The sequence below is a fragment of the Dasypus novemcinctus genome, chromosome 4 (genome assembly GCF_030445035.2).
Source record: "Dasypus novemcinctus isolate mDasNov1 chromosome 4, mDasNov1.1.hap2, whole genome shotgun sequence".
NCBI classification, from domain to species: domain Eukaryota; kingdom Metazoa; phylum Chordata; class Mammalia; order Cingulata; family Dasypodidae; genus Dasypus; species Dasypus novemcinctus.
The window spans coordinates 108732536-108751227 of record NC_080676.1 but is presented as its reverse complement, the minus strand read 5'-3'; the positions used below and the strand labels follow the sequence as shown (position 1 = coordinate 108751227).

Sequence of the window (18692 nt, the reverse complement as noted above, 5' to 3'; positions counted from 1 at the left end):
AACTGTTCTGTTGAGGCAAGGCTGTAATAGAGACAGAGGAGTGACGTGACATGACATAATTCTGACTGTTCTGTTGAAACAAGGCTATAGGATACATGGGTGGAAGGATATAAATAGATGAAAGAAAGTGGTTTGATACAGATGATAGAAGTGGTTGGATTTTGAATATGTTCTGAATGACTAGAATTTCTTGCTGAGTAAATGGAAAATGGAGTCACCATTTCCTGAAAGAGAAAAGACACAACAGAAATATATATATATATTTTGGAGGGTGGTGAAGTTAATGTTGGGACTTGGTAAATTGAGGTACCTTTTAGACATTAATATCAAGTAGGCATCTGGATATATTAACCAATGTGGTGAAGTTGCCAAGTTTTAACTTGAAAGCAATCTTCAGTTTCCCTTTCCAAGGACTTGTGATGAAGAACAAAAGGAAAAGTAAGTTTCCTACTTCTCTTATTGAAATCAAAGCATTCTCCATTTGGAGATGCAAACTCCCAGTAAACTCAGAACAGCTAGTTGTCTCTCCCTGAGTTAAAAAGCAAACAAACAAAATAACTAAACCAACATATCCCACAATATGAAGATTGAAGGGGTTGAGTAAAATACTAGAATGGAAACTAAACCTTTCCTAGATCCATGGGCACACTTAGACAACAGTCAGTAGGAAAAAAGACAGTCATAGGAGCTCAGAGAAACAATTATTAAAAAGATGAAGGTGAGATATAGAGAAGATGGGGAAAAGAAAAAAACTATTTAGGTGAGAAGTGATAAAGAAAGAGGTAGAAATTGAGAAAGGCAAGAGAAAGGATTTAAAAGGTAAGAAAAGAGATGTGGATACCATTCCATAAATTTTCTCCATTAAAATTTCTATTCCAGAGTATGGATTCGAGTGAACTTACTGGTACTCTACTATGGAATTATTGTGATTAGTAATGGAAGAAACTGTAGCAATGATGTGGAGAAAGTGGCCATGGTAACTGCTGAGGGTAGGTAGAGAAAAGAAGAGAAATGATGTGGGAGCATGTTCAGGACTTGGTGTTGTCCTGGATGGTGCTGCAGGGACAGATGCTGGACACTATATGTACTGCCATGGCCCACTGGGTGGACTGGGGGAGAGTGTAAGCTACAATGTAAACCATTATGTGGTGCAGCAGTGCTCCAAAATGTATTCACCAAATGCAATGAATGTGCCACGATGATGAAAGAGGTTGTTGATGTGGGAGGAGTGTGATAAGGGGGGTGGGGGCTATGTAGGGACCTCTTATATTTATATATTTTAATGTAACATTTAAAAAATAGAGAAAATATAAATTGAAAAAAATTCTCTATTCCAATAAAATTAGAAAGAAATTATGACTTTCCAAAACATTGTAAATCTTTGTTTCTTCCCCTGTATTCATTATTTCTATTTTTACTGTTAGACTAGCCATCAACATATAATATAGATTTTTAAATGTTAAATATTGAAATAGCTTCAACAAATCTGATGTATAAATCTAGAGACTCATCTCTAATTTTAATATGAAATTAAGGGAGATTCTTAACTTTATTTCTCAGAACAGATATAACAAAATATTTCCATTTTGAAGGCTATCATTAGTGTTTGAAGAATCCATCAACTGAACATTATTTAACAGACAGTATTCTGGCTAATTCTCTTGTTCACTTGGTAATTGGGGACTTTCATAGAACTTAACATTCTCTGTTGAAAATACAATAATGAATCTGAGAGTTTTCACTAGGGACTTGATTAAAAGTTTGATGTTTAGAGACTGGGAATTGGGAAACTTCTGTAATTGTAAATACATATCTGTAATTTACATGCAATGCTCAGTGGATATTATTAGGGAACCAATGGGGACTTCTTAGGAAAGGTAATATTGATGCCATCCAATGAGAATGGTATTTACATAATATAGATGAACCCTCTGTGTCACAGTCAAATTTGGCTTGAAGAGCAGAGGGTTTTTTCTCTGCTTTGACTCTAAGCCAAGGTGACAGCACACCCTTCTACTACCATCTTTTTTCAAGCTGTGTTTGGCTCATTAGAAAAAGCTGTGAGTGTTAACTAATATTCCCTGAAATTTCTTATAACCATTTTCTCTGGACATTCATTCTGATTTTCATCAACATTTATTATTTATTCCTCAATAACTAACTCCATATTCCATACTCCTGCTGAGGTTTGTCCAGAATTGGTAGTCCCGAGTCAAAGGTATATTTCCTAATCTGAATTCAAAGCTGACCATAGATACTTTAACAAAAATTTGTATCAGGATTTCATTCGTACTTCAACCCTTACCCTTACCGTGCAATCTCCCTGAACTAATCACATACAAGAAATGGGAGATTGGCCTGATCCAGGGTAGCAATGTCTTCAATAAATAATGATGGCAAAATCAAGTAGTGGTGAGGTGCCTGACTTCTAGAGATAGACCCTTGAAATTTAAAGTCTGGCTCTACCACTCACTAGGTATACAATCCTGGACAAGTTACACTATCTATGCTCTGATTCCTCATTTATACATGAGATGAGAATAATACCATTGATGGTCAAGATTTGTTGTGAGATTTACAAGAGTAGTCATTGTAAAGTATTTATCACAGAGCCTGGCACATAGAAAGAATCCATAAATGGTAGATAAAATACAATAATAATAGCAGTAGTAAAAATAATATTTTATAATTGTTATTATCATTTAATTTGACAAAACTGAAATTGTCATGTACAAACACCTAGTCCAGGTCAAAGATGATAGTGGTAGATGTACTTGGACATGTGGAATCTTTCGATTCATTAAGGTATTGAATGTTTTGGTTAATTTTCAACTGTGAATGAACAGATACTTTCATAACGTTTTAAAATATCAGGGCATTATTTTTTTACATGAATGACATTTGATTCATCTTCTATAATCATTCTCAAATAAGCTCTACTTTCAGGCTATCATAGATGGTCTATAGCAGACCATTTACCTGTCAATCTCACTAAACAGAATTTAATTTCTATTATAATATTAATCTAAAAATTGTGATATATGATGCATTAAAATGCATAAGCAAAAAATGTACGAGTAAATGAATTATAGACAGTGAAAACCAATGAAATGATCAAGATGGATACATAGAACATTGAGAGCAGTTGAGAAGCATCCTATTATATTCCTCACCCCTAAATGTAGCTGTGCCATGACATTCATGGTAATGACTTCTTTGTTTTCTTTTTTTTTCTTAGATTTGTAGCTTTGTAGTTTTATCACTTCAATTTTCATCTATAAACTCTCATTATTTTTTCCTGTTTCCTGTTTCTTTGGCTTAATACTTTTTTCCATGTAGTTTTTAAAAAAATTTCTCTCCTCAGAGGGGATCTCTTTTCACAAGACTTGCATGCTACTTTAATGGAATTGTAGTTGGTGCTGGGGTTTTAGATATATTTAGGGGATTTGAATCTCTGGACTGATAATATGACACTCACGCCCAGAGCCTCAACAGACTTCAGCTCCTACACTTTGATTTATTGGACTTACCCCACTCAGCTAACATCGAGTTGAAGAAGGTCAACCACCACACCATGGAGCATAGAGTGTCTACAACTGAAAGCAGGAGTGCATCCAGTATCCATGTGGACTCTAAGCCCCCACTTGACATAGATGTGCAATGGACACAACCAATCCAATGTCCACAGAGAAAATGTGGAATGGGTGTGGGAAGGGTAGCCATGGTGGCTGCTGGGTTTGGGGAATGGGAGGAAGAGATGAGATGTGGAGGCATTTTCGGGACGAGGAGATGTCCTGGGTGGTGCTTCATGGACAATTACGGGACATTGTAGATCCCCCCAGGGCCCACTGGATGGAACGTGGGAGAGTGTGGGCTATGATGTGGACCATTGACTATGGGGTGCAGTGATGCTCAGAGATGTACTTACCAGGTGCAATGGATGTGTCACGATGATGGGAGAGAGTGTTGCTGTGGGGGGAGTGGGGGGTGGGGGCGGTGGGGGTGAATGGAACCTCATATTTTTTTAATGTAATTTTTAAAAATAAATAAATAATTTAAAAAAAATTCTCTCCCCCCCTTCTCCCCAGTTGTCTGTTCTCTGTGTCCATTTGCTGTGTGTTCTCCTTTGTCCGCTTCTATTGTTGTCAGTGGCATGGGAATCTGTGTTTCTTTTTGTTGCATCATCTAGCTACATCAGCTCTCCATGTGTGTGGTGCCATTCTTGGGCAGGCTGAACTTTCTTTCGTGATGGGCGGCTCTCCTTACAGGGAGCACTCCTTGCGTGTGGGGCTCCCCTATGTGGGGGCATCCCTGCATGGCACAGCACTCCTTGTGCACATCAGCACTGCACATGGGCCAGCTCCACACAGGTCAAGGAGGCCCGGGGTTTGAAGTGCAGACCTCCCAAGTGGTAGATGGACACCCTATCCACTGGGCCAAGTCTGCTTCCCTCTTTCCATGTAATTTTAATTCAGCTATTTTTATTGCTGTAATGGCACACATATGCCTCAATTTATTTATTCATTCTCCCTTTAGATTGTTTCCAGTTTGGAGTTGCAAAGAAAAGTGATGGTATGAACATTTTCATATATCTCTTGGTACATTTAAGAGACCAGAGAATTTCAGTGTTCCAGAAGGAGAAGAAAATGGAAAAAGGGCAGAAAGGTTATTTGAGGAAATAATGACTGAAATCTTCTCAACCTTTATGAAAGACAAATATCAAAATCTAAGATGAACAACACACCCCAAACAGAATAAATCTGAATAGAACTACCCTGAGACACCTACTATTCAGAGTAACAAATATTAGAGATAAACAGAAGATTCTGCAAGCAGCAAGGAAAGAACATAAGCATCACATAGAAGAGAATCTCAATAAGATTGAGTGCCAACTTCTCATCAGAAACCATGGAGGAAAGAAGAAAGTGATATGATGTATTTGAGGTACTGAAAATGAAAACCTACCAGCCAAGAATTCTGTATCTGGCAATGCAGTCTGTCAAAACTGGTTCAAAGTCTCCACAGAAAAACAAAAACTTATAGAATATGTTACCAAAAAGCCATAATTATAAGATATACTAAAGGGAGTGCTGCAGCCTGAAAGAATAAAAACAAGGGCAAAAGATTCAGAGAAGGGTGAAGATTATTAGAAAGGGTAAATTAAAGGGTAAAATGATAGACAATTGTAGAATATGAAAACAGAAAGCCAAGGTCAAAATGAATGAAGTAATTAATACCTTTACAGTAGTAACATTGAATGTTAATGGCTAAAACTTCCCAATCAAAAGGCATAGACTGATAGAATGCATAAAAATAATATGAGGGAAGCAGCTGTGGCTCAGTCAGTTGGGCTACTCTCTACCATATAGGAAGCCTTGGGTTTGGGTCCCTGGGCATTCTTGTGAAGGCAGGCTCTCCCACACACTGCAGAGAGCCACCAGCCCAGGTGTCACAGAGAGCCATCCAGCCCGCAAGTGCCATGAAGGGCCATCAGTGCATATGAGCCTTAGAAAGCTGATTCAGCAAGGTGACACAACAATAACAACAAAAAAGGGAGACATGCAACAACACAGAAGAGCATGCGGTGAATGAACACAGAGAGCAGAAAGCAAAAATAAGCTGCAAGGGGGGGAATAAATTAAAAAATATACAGTTATAGAACAATGCACAGTGAATGGACACAGAGAGCAGATAGCACACAAAAGCTGCAAGGAGGGGATAAAAACATATGAGCCATCTATATGTTTTCTACAAGAGGCCAACTCAGACATAAAGACACAATCAGGTTTAATGATGAAAGGATGGAAAAAGATATTCCCTGCAAAAGGTAACCAAAAAAGAACTGAAGAACTGATTTTATTTCATTTTTTATGTTTTCTTTTAATTGTCTTTTTTTAAAATGTTACATTAAAAAAATATGAGGTCCCCATATACCCCTAACCCCCAACCCCCACCTCCCCCCATAACAGCAACCTCCTCCATCATCATGAGATAGTCATTGCACTTGGTGAATACATCTCTGAGCACCACTGCACCTCATGGTCAATGGTCCACACTATAGCCCACACTCTCCCACAGTCCACCCACTGGGCCATGGGAGGACATACAATATCTGGTAACTGTCCCTGCAGCACCACCCAGGACAACTCCAAGTCCCAAAAACACCCCCACATCACATCTCTTCCTCCCACTCCCTACTCCCTGCAGCCACGATGGATGGCCACTTTCTCCACACCAATGCCACATTTTCTTTGATTACTAATCACAATAGTTCATGAAGAGAAAATCAGTAAGTCCACTCTAATCCATACTCTATTCCTCCATCCTGTGGACCCTGGAATGGTTGTGTCCACTCCACATCTATATCAAGAGGGGGCTTAGATTCCACATGGATGCTGGATGCAATGCTCCTGCTTTCATTTGTAGGCACTCTTGGCTCCCTGGTGTGGTGGTTGACCTTCTTCACCTCCATGTTAGCCGAGTGGGGTAACTCCAATAAACCAGAGTGTAGGAGTTGCAAGTCTGTTGAGGTTCAGGGCCTGGCTATCACATGGTCAGTCCAGAGATTCAGGTCCCCTGGGCATACATTAAACCCCAGCACCAACTACAGTTCCGGTAAAAGTAACAGGAGGCACTTGTGGACAAAGATCACATCTGAGTCCAGCTCCATCACACAGAAACACAAAATCCAAAGTAGGGCCACCTGACATGGCACTGAACTCCATCTGCCATGACCATAGAACCTGTGGGTCTCTGTAGCCCTCAGAAGAACCAATACCTGGGGTTGTATCTACTTCATCTGTCTCTGGGACTCTGCTCAGGTGTGCATAAGGGCAACCCCTCTGATAACCTCCTGGCTCTTTTTGGATACTCATAGCCATATAAACTCATTTGTCCTTTCCATTTCCCCCTTTTATTCAGATCAAAAAGCATTTTTAACTCCTGGTATTATATGTAGACTGAGATATTCTGCTGGTCCGAGTTGAACCTTTTATTCAAGGTCATTTTCTAGTTATGTCATCAGCTGGTACTTGGTAGTAATCCCTCGGAGCCAGGGAGGCTCATCCCTGGGAGTCATGCCCCACACTGTGGGGAAGGCAACACATTTACATGCTGAGTTTGGCTTCGAGACTGGCCACATTTGAGCAACGCAGAGGCTCTCGGGAGGTAACTGTCAGGCACCCTGCGGCTCTAGGCCTTGTTATTATTTCAGGTGCACAGGCTCACAAGCATAGTCATTAGTGTCAAGGGCTCATTGTTGGACCTTCCTTCTTTTTTGGTCTTTGCTTTTGCACTTGGGGGGATTTTTGCTCTTCCTTTAGGGACTGTGATAGAGCTCCCCTGGCTAGGAACTCAGCACTCCCTCAGTTGTTGTTTTTAATTGTAACCACTATGAAAATATCCAAACATTTTTATGTACCCTGGATATATGCCCTGCAGAACTCCCTGCCAACCATGTGTCCGCTGTCAATAACACCCCATACCAGTATTCCTCCTCTGCCATTGTTGAACCTCTCTGTCATCCAAAACTTCTTCAAAAACGAAGCCCAATATATTGGTTCCATTAATAGTAAAATGGAATATAGTGATAGTTTAAAGATTAGATATAGAATACATATTAATTTAGAAAAAATAAGGTAAAAACAAATTGGGGTATCAAAAAATTTTTTAAATTAAAAAATGCAAAAGCTTTGTTTTTGATGTTTTGCCTTCCATCACTGCAATAAGTGTTGCCCTGTATGCAAATTGGCAAGGCAACTACTTCTGTCTTTTCCTCAGTGTTTATGTCCTTTCTTTTTCTATTTTTTAAATTGGATAGTTTGCCTTCTCTTGTTGAGTTGTATGATCTCCTTATGTATCATAAATATCAAACCCTTATCAGATATGTTATTGTCTAGTATTTTCTCCCATTGACTTAGCTGCCTTTTCACCCTTTTGGCAAAGTCCTCTGAGGTGGAGAAGTGTTGAATTTTGAGGAGGTCCCATTTATCTACTGTTTCTTTTGTTGCTCATGCTTTGGGTGTAAAGTTTAAGAAACTACTGCCTACCACAAGATCTTGAAGATGTTTTCCTACATTTTCTTCCAGGAGTTACGGTTGTTGTTTTTATATTTAGGTCCTTGGTCAATTTTGAGTTAATTTTTGCAAAAGTGTGAGATAGGCTTCTTCTTTCTTTTTTTTTTTTTTTTCTTTGATAGGGATATCAAGTCCTCCAAGAACCATTTGTTAAACAGACTGTTCTGACCAAGCTGGGAGAGCTTAAAGCTTTGTAAAAAGAAAAAAAAAAAAAACCACTTGACTTTAGATATGTCAACTTTTTTTGAAATTTAAAATTTTTTTTGGATATTTAGATTGCATAAATGTTACATTAAAAATATGGGAGATTCCCATATACCCTGCTCCCCACACCATCCACAATTACCCCCATTGATAACACCCTTCATTAGTGTGGTACATGGATTGTAATTGATGAACACGTTTTGGAGCATTGCCACTAAGCATGGATTATAGTTTACATTTTAGTTTACACTCTCTCCCACACAATTCTGTAGGTTGTGGCAGATATATAATGGCCTGTATCTGTTGTTGCAGTGTCATTCAGGACAATTCCCAACTCCCAAAAATGCCCCTGTATTACACCAGTTTTCCCTCTCCTTGACATCAGAACCTCCAGTGGCCACTGCCTCCACATCAATGATCGAAGTTCTTCCATTGCTAGAATCACAATAAGTCTATAGTAGAATAAATGTAAGTCCATTCTAGTCCATATTTCATTCCCCAATCCTGAGGATTCTGGGATTGTGATGCTCATTCCAGGGTTATGGGATCGTGATGCTCATTCCATCTCTAATTGAGAGGGGACTTTTGTCCCATACAGCCAATGAATAGGACTCTCTTGCTTGCAGTTGTAGACTCTCTCAGTTCCTGTGAGGGTCAATATTTAAGTTCTCAATTCAGTTCCATAGGTCAACCTGTCAGTTCTTATGCCAGTACCATGCTATTGTTACCACTGTAGCTAAGTAACATGCTTTAAAGTTAACAAGTGAAAGTCCCTCAACTTTGTTCTTCTTTTTAAAGACATTTTTTGCTATTTGTTGCCCCTACCCTTCTACATAAATTTGATTGTAGGCTTTTTGATTTCTGTCAAAAAGGCTGTTGAAAAATTTTTTTGAATTATGTTGAATCTGTAAATCACTTTGGTTGAATTTACATCTTAAAGATATGTAGTCTTCCTATCCATGAACACAGAATATCCTTCCATTTAAGTCTTTTTCAGTTTCTTTTACAAACGTTTTATAGTTTTCTGAATACAGTTCCTTCATGTCCTTGGTAAAGTTTATTCCTAAATATTTGATTCTTTTATTTGCTATTATAAATGGAAAATTTTTTCAAACTTCCTCCTCAGATTGCATATTAATAGTGTATAGAAATGGTATTAATTTTTGCATATTGATCTTGTATCCCACCACTTTGATGAACTCATCCATTATTTCTAGTAGATTTCTTATGGATTTTTCAGGATTTTCTAGGTATAGGATCATGTCATCACGAATTGTAAAAGTTTTACTTCTTCCTATCCTATTTGGGTGCCCTTTATTTCTTTATCTAGCCTAATTACTCTAGCTAGAACTTCTAGTACAATATTGAATAACAATTGTGACAGTGGACATCCTTGTCTTATTCCTGATCTCAGCAGAGAAGCTTTCTGTCTTTCACCATTCAGTACAATGGCTAACTGGAGATTTTTCATATATGCACTTTATCATATCGAGAAAGATTTCCTCTATTCCTATCTTTTGTAGTGTTGTTTGTTTGTTTGTTTTAATCAAGAAATGGTGCTGTATTTTGCCAAATGCTTTTTCTGCAACAATAGAGAGGATCATATAATTTTTCTTCTTCAATTTATTAATGTGGTTTATTACAGTAATTGATTTCTTTTTTTGAACCGTCCTTGCATGGTTCAAATCATGCAAGTGGGATAAAATCCACTTGATTGGGGTGTTTAATTTCTTTAATGTGCTTTTAGATTCAGTTTGAAAGTATCTTTTTGAGGATTTTTGCATCTATATTCATTAGAAATATTGATCTGTAATTTTCTTTTGTAGTATCATTAACTGCTTTTGGTATTAGTGTGATGTTGTCCTGATAGAATGAGTTTAGTAGCAGTCTTTCCTGTTCAATTTTTTGGAAAAGCTTGAACCAGATTGGTATTACATCATCTTTGAAATGATTGGTAGAATTCACCTGTGACGCCATCTGGCACAGGCTTTTTATCTTTGGGAGGTATTTGATGACTGTTTCAATTTCTTCTTTTATGACTGATTTGTTAAGGTCTCTTTCTTCTAGGTTCAGTTTAGGTGGTTCATGTGTTTCTAGGAATTAGTACATCTAGTCTGCATTTTCTAGTTTTTTTTTTTTGCATACAGTTTTTCATAGTATCTGTATTAGTCAGCCAAAGGGGTGCTGATGCAAAATACCAGAAATCTCTTGGCTTTTATAAAGGGTCTTTATTTGGGGTAGGAGCTTACAGTTACTAGGCCTTAAAGCATAAGTTACTTCCCTTAACAAAGATTTTGCCATGTATTGTAGCAAGATGAGTGCCAATGTTCAGCCTTCTCCTTCCTCTTAGGCTCCATTGTCCCAATTTCTTCCAATATCAGCTGTAGGCTGGATTAAGTCTCATCTCTCTCATGTGACTCATTTCTCTCTAAGCGCAACTGCTCTGTTTTCTCCACAAGGTCAGCTGTAGACTATGAGGCTCTCTAGGCTTTGTCTCTTTCCCCAGGGCTCAATTCTGTCTAGACTCAGCTGCTTTGCTCCCTCTACAAGGCCAGCTGTGAAATATCAGGTGAATGGCTCTCTTTTCCTAGCACCTCTGCCATGTCTAAGGAGCAGTCTCTATTCCTCTGTGTTCTTCTACTGTGTGTTCACTTCCCAGGCTCCACCTCAAAAACTCCCAACTTTGTCCTTTGTCATGTCTTTTATCTGTGAGTACCCACCCAAAAAAGGGAGGGACTAAATGCCCTATTGATATGGCCCAATCAAAGCCCTAATCATAATTTAATCAAGTAAAAGTGAAACCTCATATACACCAGTCTACAAACATAATCTGATATCTATTTTTGGAACTCATAAACAATATTAAACTCCTACAATATTCTTTTATGATCTCTCTTATTTCTACAGGGTCATTGGTAATGCCCCGCTCTCATTTGTGTTCTTATTTGTCTTCTCTCTTCTTTTCTTTGTCAGTCTAGCAAAGGGTTTGAAGATTTTGCTGATCTTCTCAAAGAACCAAATTTTGGTTTTGTTCATTCTGTCTACTGTTGTTTTGTTCTTAATTTTATTTATTTTGGCTCTAAATTTTACCATTTTTTTCCTTAGGTTTGATTTGGGGTCAGTTTGCTGTTTTTTTTTCCAAGTTCTTCCAGGAATGCATTTAATACTTCAATTTTAGCTCTTTATTCTTTTTGGCACTGAGGAAAAGAGACAGAAGTAGTTCTGCAGGGCATATATCCAGGGTACATAAAAATGTTTGGATATTTTCATAGTGGTTACAATTAAAAACAACAACTGAGGGAGTGCTGAGTTCCTAGCCAGGGGAGCTCTATCACAGTCCCTAAAGGAAGAGCAAAAATCCCCCCAAGTGCAAAAGCAAAGACCAAAAAAGAAGGAAGGTCCAACAATGAGCCCTTGACACTAATGACTATGCTTGTGAGCCTGTGCACCTGAAATAATAACAAGGCCTAGAGCCGCAGGGTGCCTGACAGTTACCTCCCGAGAGCCTCTGCGTTGCTCAAATGTGGCCAGTCTCGAAGCCAAACTCAGCATGTAAATGTGTTGCCTTCCCCACAGTGTGGGGCATGACTCCCAGGGATGAGCCTCCCTGGCTCCGAGGGATTACTACCAAGTACCAGCTGATGACATAACTAGAAAATGACCTTGAATAAAAGGTTCAACTCGGACCAGCAGAATATCTCAGTCTACATATAATACCAGGAGTTAAAAATGCTTTTTGATCTGAATAAAAGGGGGAAATGGAAAGGACAAATGAGTTTATATGGCTATGAGTATCCAAAAAGAGCCAGGAGGTTATCAGAGGGGTTGCCCTTATGCACACCTGAGCAGAGTCCCAGAGACAGATGAAGTAGATACAACCCCAGGTATTGGTTCTTCTGAGGGCTACAGAGACCCACAGGTTCTATGGTCATGGCAGATGGAGTTCAGTGCCATGTCAGGTGGCCCTACTTTGGATTTTGTGTTTCTGTGTGATGGAGCTGGACTCAGATGTGATCTTTGTCCACAAGTGCCTCCTGTTACTTTTACCGGAACTGTAGTTGGTGCTGGGGTTTAATGTATGCCCAGGGGACCTGAATCTCTGGACTGACCATGTGATAGCCAGGCCCTGAACCTCAACAGACTTGCAACTCCTACACTCTGGTTTATTGGAGTTACCCCACTCGGCTAACATGGAGGTGAAGAAGGTCAACCACCACACCAGGGAGCCAAGAGTGCCTACAAATGAAAGCAGGAGCATTGCATCCAGCATCCATGTGGAATCTAAGCCCCCTCTTGATATAGATGTGGAGTGGACACAACCATTCCAGGGTCCACAGGATGGAGGAATAGAGTATGGATTAGAGTGGACTTACTGATTTTCTCTTCATGAACTATTGTGATTAGTAATCAAAGAAAATGTGGCATTGGTGTGGAGAAAGTGGCCATCCATCGTGGCTGCAGGGAGTAGGGAGTGGGAGGAAGAGATGTGATGTGGGGGTGTTTTTGGGACTTGGAGTTGTCCTGGGTGGTGCTGCAGGGACAGTTACCAGATATTGTATGTCCTCCCATGGCCCAGTGGGTGGACTGTGGGAGAGTGTGGGCTATAGTGTGGACCATTGACCATGAGGTGCAGTGGTGCTCAGAGATGTATTCACCAAGTGCAATGACTATCTCATGATGATGGAGGAGGTTGCTGTTATGGGGGGAGGTGGGGAGTGGGGGCTATATAGGGACCTCATATTTTTTAAATGTAACATAAAAAAAAAAGACAATAAAAAGTCAAAAAAAAGCTAAAATTAATCATTCACTAAATTAAAAAAAAAAAAGGACAAAATACTTGAGGACAACTGTCCAAAGAAATAATACAAATGGTGAAGAAACACACGAAAATAAATTTCAACAACACTAGTGATTAGGGAAATGCAAATCATCTACAATGAGATATCATTTTACATCTATTAAGTTGGCTACTATTAAAAAGTAAAAAAAGTAAAAGTTGGAGAGGATGTGGAGAGATATGCTTATTCAGTGTTGGTGGGAAAGTAAGTTACAGCCAATGTGGAGGAATGCTTGGCAGTTCCTAAGGAAGTTGAATATAGACTTTCCATGGGTCTTGGCAATAACATTTCTAGGTATATAACCAGAAGAACTGAGAGAAGTGACAAAATATTCACTGCACACAGATGTTTATGGCAGCATTATTCATGATAGGCAAAAGTTAGAAACAACCCAGGTGTCCATCAACTGATAAGTGGATAAACAAACTGTGGTATATACTCATGATGGAATATTATTCAGTTGTAAGAAGAAATGAAGTTGTGAAGTAGATGACAACTTGGATCAACCTGGAAGACGTTATCTTGAGTGAAGCAAGCCAGGCACAAAAGAAACATATTGTAGGACTCACTGTTATGAACCTAATATAATGAGCAAAGTCATGGAATTAATAGCTAGAATATAAGTCATCAGAGAATAGAATGTGTTTGGAGAATGGAAAGCTGAGGTTTAATCTGTGTAGAATTGGTAAAAAGGTGTTAGTACATGTTTGGAAATGAATGGAAATGGTGACAGCTCATCATAATTTGTAATTATGGCTATTATAGTGTTTTTTTGTTTTTTCTTTTTTGTATCATGAAAGTGTTCTTATATTCATTGAAGTGATAAATGCACAACTCTGTGATTATACCAAATGCCATCAATTGTGCACTTTAGATAAATTATATGGTTTATAAATAAGACTAAGAGTAGTGTGGTTTGAGGAATGATGGACCAAGTATAAGATATGGACTCTAGTTGTAGCAATCCTCTGAGAATGCTCTTTCATAATTTGTTACAAATGTTTCACAGCGATGCAGAGAGTTGGTGGTGGGGTGAGGTTTGGAGCCCTGTATGTTGTTACACATGTTGTTTTATAACTTCACATCTTTTACTATACACTTATTATGTTCATTTATGAAAGCTATAGTTCAAAAAACAAACATTTTTAATTAAAGAAAGAAAAAAAAAGATAAAATGCCAGTTTATTATTTCTGGTTGACCAAACTCATCCACGAGACCATTTTCTTGGCTAAGCCTAGCCTAGGTAAAAATTGCATTCAAAATGTCTCTTATAATAGTTATCATTGTTCTCATACTACTTGCTTTCCCATATAATAGTTTTGATTTTTCTCAAACTAGTTTCTTCCTGAAATGTGTACTGTCCACGTGCTTAACATGTTAGTTCATGAGCTAATGCCCAATTGATGGTGATGCACTCAAATGACAGTGAAGCCCTCCTTGTGAACTTACATCTTTTGTAGCTGAGAGTGACCAAAAGGAGGAAATTATAATGAGGAAAATGGTACATTATATTTAACTACATGAGGAATGGCAGCACAAACCACCAGTAACTGAGTGATGTGTGTACCCTATGTTAATTGTTTGGCTATAATAAAAAGATTTTTCAAAAAAAGGAAAAAAATCCTGATTGTGTCAGAGAACAGTTTTCTCTCCCTCTGAAGTATCTATTTAACTAGCTTGCTGGTTGCTCTTTTTGCTAATTGTGATATAAATATAATTGGGGAAAGGCTTTTTATTCATTACTGAGTAAAAATATATACCCTACTTTGAAAAATGGTGGAAATAATACAGAAAACAATATGGCCAAAAAAAAAAAAGAGGGAAAATAAATGTGTTCCTTTACCATTAAGAACTGTTTCACAGTAAATAGAACAAGTAGAGAAATGATCTCATGTAAAATGAATATTTTCAACATCCACTGGCAAGTTACTGCACCAAAAAAACTGCATCCAAACATGGACAAATAATACACATTCTTAATCAATTTAATTTTATACACATTTTATTTAAAATATTAGAATCTTTATGACAGCTTATGAGTAACTGAGTGGCCATGTATAGTATTGAGGTTTACTGAATATCATATGAAAATTTGAAAGAGTTTGTGAGCTTTATTTTTCTTTTAATGAAACATTAATGAAACCTATTAGTCCACAGTATACTTATAAGTATTTTCATTTGATTTTCCAGTAGGTGTTGCTAAAATAATGATTACAAAGTTATCTTTTAATATTTTGCAAAGTTTTTAAAGTATTATAATTCTGAAGGATTTGTAGAGTGTTAGAAACCTAAAGCCTAAAGAAAAATATATTTTATTCCTTTGAATACAAGCCTCTAGTGATAGAGCTCCCCAAAACTTTATCATGGTAGTAATGAAAATATAGGGTTTGAGATTCAGTGTAGGCAAAGATAAGATACAGAAAAAACTCATCAAAGTATATTTTCATACTGATGTATCTACTTGAAATATGCCTAGATTTTGTGGAGATCCCAAATCATAAAGTTGAAAATATCTAAAGAGCATTTTCCAAAATGATACAGTATGAAGTACTTAAAACTAGTTTTTATTTTATGGAGAAAATCACTATTAAAACATTAATCTTTTAATTTCTGAAATGCCAAATTATGTACATTGACCATGAATTTTGACATTTGCTTTTGATAATTCAAGCTTCCATCCTGAACATTCTCAGGCATTTCCAGGCAATGCTTACATAAATCTGTAATACATTCCTTTCCCATTACCTGACAAACCTTGAATATGTTAGTTTTCAGGCATCAGTATAAGATGAATTAAGAAGATGTTCTTTCCTTTCATACCTAGGGTAATTAGAAGGGAGAATTAAACACGCTCTAATTTAAATCTCATTTCCCTACAATTTCTGTCTGGAAGAATACGGGAAAGGCTAATGAAAATCATTCGCTGAGAGCTGAGTTTATCCTCACAGTATTTATGAATCACCCAGAGCTGAAGTCATTTCTGTTTGTGGTATTCTTTACCATTTATATTGTCACCACGGTGGGAAATCTTGGCTTAGTGGCATTGATCTATTTGGATCGTCGACTTCACACACCAATGTATATTTTCCTGTGTATCCTGGCTCTAATGGATTCCTGCTGTTCCTGTGCTATTACCCCCAAGATGTTAGAGAACTTCTTTTCTGAGGACAGAATTATTTCCCTTTATGAATGTATGGTACAATTTTATTTTCTCTGTTTTACTGAAACTACGGACTGTTTTCTTGCGGCAATGGCGTGTGACTGGTATGTGGCAATATGCAGCCCATTGCAGTATCACACAAGGATGTCGAAGAAACTCTGTTCAGATGACCATAGGGGCCTTCATAGCTAGTAAACTCCCTTGCATAATTCATGTGATGCTTCTACAAAGGTTAACTTTCTGTGGATCTAATAAATTTGACCACTTTTTTTTGTGATATTTTTCCGGTGTATAGACTCTCTTGTACTGATCCTTTCACCAACGAACTAATGATATATATTTTATCAATGCCAATTCAAAGCTTCACCATTGCCACTGTCTTGATCTCTTATCTCTACATTCTTTTCACAATTTTGAGAATGAAATCGAAAGAGGGGAGAGGTAAAGCCTTTTCTACCTGTGCATCCCACTTCTCTCTGTGTCTATATTCTGTATTTGTCTTCTCATGTATATACGGCCATTTGAAGGAGATAAAGATATCCTGTTAGCAATTTTTATACAATAATGATCCCTTTATTAAACCCTTTTATTTATAGCCTGAGAAATAAGGAGGTGATAAAAGTTCTGAAAAAAATTATGAAGAATTACAATATTCTTAAACAGAGTTCATTTTCTATGGGTAATTGATTTAATTTATTAAAATGCTTTCATAGATAAGGGACATAAAAATATGTTATATAAGATAGTAAATAATCTCTAAATCATGAGCCTCTGATTGTTCCTTTGAATTTTTTTATTGACTTTGTAATAATATTACATTAAAAATATATATATGAGGTCCCATTCAACCCCACCACCCCCACCCCACCTCTCCCCCCCCAGCAACACTCATTCCCATCATCATCACACATCCATTGCATTTGGTAAGTACATCTTTGGGCACCTGTGCACCTCATGGTCAATGGTCCATATCATGGCCCATACTATCCCCCATTCCATCCAGTGGGCCCTGTGAGGATTTACAATGTCCGGTGATTGCCCCTGAAGCACCATCTAGGGCAGCTCCATGTCCCAAAGACACCTCCACCTCTCATCTCTTCCTGCCTTTCCCCATACCCATCAGCCACTCCTTTGAATTTTAATCAAAATTCATAATTATAAGATCAAATTAGGAGAAAATGAAATGCTAAATATCCATGTGCTAGAGAGTACTTTTTTTATAAGCATCAATAAATCAACACATAAAATTTTTAAAAAATATTTATATATGTTCAAAAGTATGTTTTGATTAATGTTGTCTAGGTAGTGGAAGACGTTACATATTACTTCATGTAGAGTGTTTGAAACATTTGAGATTTCATGGAAAAATATTGAAACATTAATTTTGTTTGAGAAAACCAAGCAGATAAATATGTGGAAATCACTGTGGAGGGAGAGAGACCAGAAGCAAACTATAAGCTATATTTGAAGTAATGAAGCTTAGTTTGGATGAGACACGAATAAAGGAAAGAAAGGGAATGAGAAAGAGCACACATAAATACCCATACACACATTTTGTAGAAAATTTAATAAAGTATAACAACTTGAAAATGCTACGTTAAAGTCTCTTTTAACCTGAATTATGGTTATCAACCATGTTTAAATTAATTAGTATACAAAGGAAGTAATCATGGAAATGTGTAGAGATTTAGCTATAGAGATCTCTTAATATTGTTTTATTTAACAGAAGAGTGTAAATCAAAATGGCCTGTCCAATAATATAACATTGAAGTAAATTGTGGTGCATCCATAAAATGGAATTCTATAGAGCCATCAGAAAAAAGTTGTGGAATATTCAGCACCATAAGATGTTCAGTACAGTAAAAGAAAAGAGCTTATAAAATAGCACAGGATATTTAAAATTTTTGTTAAAAATATATGTATTAACATCTACATGTACAGAAAAATTCATGGAGGATATACTTACTTCAGTCTTTGCCCAGCCTCCCCTTTTCTCAACACAGAAGCCAGAGTAATCCTACTGAAAACCCAAGTTAACATTCAAATATTCCAAGAACTGGGGCAGGGAAGGAGTGATAAAACCAGTATAGCAAAATGGAAGTGACTACGAAAGTTGGTAGAATAAGGGGTACAGGGGGGGTTGTTGTATTCTCTACTTTTGCATGGTGTGGAAGATTTCATAATGAAGAGTTTTAAAAGAAAAAATAATGGATATAGAATAGCATCTAATGCATAGTATACAATTAATAAACATTTTACACATGTCAGTGAAACAGTATTGTTTTACTTTATATAGCTTTGAGTAATAGTGAAGTTTTTACCAATTTTAGCACGTTTAATGGCCATTTTTATTTCATGTCCTCATTTTTCTTTTAAGACTTAAATTTTTTTACTCTTTATTTGTATCATGTTTT

At 37.3% G+C, this 18692-nt stretch overlaps 1 pseudogene; it reads left to right on the top strand.

Moving 5' to 3' along the window:
* The first annotated feature begins 734 nt into the window (after positions 1-734).
* Positions 735-16965, top strand: LOC131278356 (olfactory receptor 5K4-like; annotated as a pseudogene).
* Positions 16966-18692: the final 1727 nt, after the last annotated feature.